Source organism: Sesamum indicum, linkage group LG5 (genome assembly GCF_026168435.1).
Source record: "Sesamum indicum cultivar Baizhima isolate 11 linkage group LG5, ASM2616843v1, whole genome shotgun sequence".
NCBI classification, from domain to species: domain Eukaryota; kingdom Viridiplantae; phylum Streptophyta; class Magnoliopsida; order Lamiales; family Pedaliaceae; genus Sesamum; species Sesamum indicum.
In genome coordinates this window covers 114,446-116,729 of record NC_142661.1, presented here as the reverse complement: position 1 = coordinate 116,729, position 2,284 = coordinate 114,446, and the positions used below count along the sequence as shown (strand labels likewise).

The 2,284-nt window shown below is 29.9% G+C and overlaps 1 pseudogene; it reads right to left on the bottom strand.

Moving 5' to 3' along the window:
• Positions 1-333: 333 nt before the first annotated feature.
• Positions 334-1,897, bottom strand: LOC105162943 (CENP-B homolog protein 2-like; annotated as a pseudogene).
• Between the last annotated feature and the right edge of the window lie 387 nt (positions 1,898-2,284).

Here is a 2,284-nt window from a genome sequence, read left to right as displayed (position 1 = left end):
AATATAATTTAAAAATTTTGATATATTTTTTTTAATATTTTGATACTTAATTAGTATGTTTTATAAATAAATATAATTTATTCAATTATATTTAAGTTAAATAATAAATTAATTTAGTAATACATGAATAGGCCATTAAAACTACAGTAAAACCTCTATAAATTAATAAACTCTCTAAAATAATAAAATCTTTCGGTCCCCACTTGGGCTTTTGTAAAAAATTATCAAATTCGATAAGATAATAAGATAATAATTTTTCAGATAATTCCTTTATAAATATTAGGTCCCATTAAGCTCTAAATTAATAATTCATAAATATTACAATTATAAATATTATGATAATTTGCTAAAATATGAATCTATTGTTACTTGATTTTTCTTAAAATTTAAATCTAATTGGATTTTATCCCTAACTTTTTTAGTTGCAGCCAAGTGTTCCAGTGTCGAGTTCTCTAGCTGCAACAAGAAATTGTGAAGAGTTGTTGTCGCGGTCAAAGCCTCCTTTCTCGTGACTGGTTCCAACAGTAATGAATCATCTTCAGCTTCATTATTAGTTGGATATTCAATAATATCAGCAACAATTTCCTCTAAACTTTGAACCATTGAACATTCATTTTCACCCGGATAGTCCACCAATTTATTGACGTTCATTTCATTGCGATAACCAACATCCTTGACCATATTCTCAAGCTCATGTAGGCTTTTTTCAAAGTTTATCTCACTTGAGTCGCTTGAGATTTCTTCATCTGAATGGATTTTGCAGTGCCGAAAGCAATTTGCTATGACAGTTAAGAAACATTGGTTGTCCAAGCGGAGACTGCAAAAAAAATGATGGCATCTAAAATATTAATCTTTTCAAGATTTGGTATCCGCAACTCATGACCTTCCAGTAGATTTTTGTAGAATCTCCTATGATAGTGCATTTTGAAAGCTCTAATTATTCCTACATCACATGGTTGGGTCTTTGATGTCATGTTAGGTGGCAAAAAAACAACTCAACATTCTGTAACCCTTCAATATTTTTTGGATGAGATGGACAATTGTCAACCATCAACAAAATTCTTCTGCCATTCATTTTGTGATCAAACCAGCGAACATATTCATCAAAAAGCACACTAGTCATCCATGCTCTCTTGTTGGGACGATAATGACAATTGATGCTGCTCATGTTGATATTTTTGAAGCAACGTGGCTTTGCATGTTTTCCAATAATCCATAAAGGAATATTTTCTAAACCATCCTTGTTGTAACAAATAACAACTGTAAGCCTCTCTTTATCTTGCTTTCTTCCCTCAAGTTGCTTGGTTGTAAGAGAGTGATCAGCTTGTAAACTATAAAACAGACCTATTTCATCCAAATTAAAAACATCCTTCATGGAAAATTGGTTTATTTTCTCCCTTATAGCCTCCAGTTTCATTTTCATGTCCTGCATGTTAACCGAACTACTTTCTCCAAAATGATGGAATGATTTAATACCATGCCTTACCTTGAACTTTTCAAGCCAACCTTGAGAAATTTGATGTTCAGGAGGGTGTTGAGGATACAAAAGCTTCATTATATCCTTTGCTTTCTCCAAAATAAGCTCTCCGGTCATATTGACTCGATCTTGGTACTGAATAAACCATTCATAATGAACCTTCTCCATATCTGGATATTTCGCTGATTTGTGTCGCTTAATATCCACACCGTTCTCAAAGTTGACTAAAAGGTACTCCGATAATCTCTTGAGAGTGTTTGATATTGTACCTTGACTAAATTTCAAACGATATTTTTCATCAACCCACGCTTCTAAATCTGTTTTAATGCATGTGGGATGGTCTCTCTTATACTCACATAATCCTTTACGCATTTGATCATTCATGGATGATTTTGTGATGCCTTTTAGATGAGAAGACATGGTTGGGTGTTATGAATTATTTTATTTCCATATTAAGATTTATATAGTATATGTTTCATTCATCATGCATGAATATATTTAATTGGCTATAATAGTTATTTAAGTGCAACGAATTAATGTAAACATGTATAGTTAAGTAATTCCAATGAATTAATACATACGTTCATGAATATAATAGTTAATTGTATACAATGAATTGATATTATTCATTAATATATTTAATTAGTTACAAAAAATTGTTTGATGCATGAATATAATCAATCAAACATATATGAATTCATTTATTATCAATACATATGTACTAAATTTGTTAAATTTAAAAAGTTTCTCTTTTAATTAATAAAATATTAATTTATCGATATATTAATATATCTGTAAATTAATAAA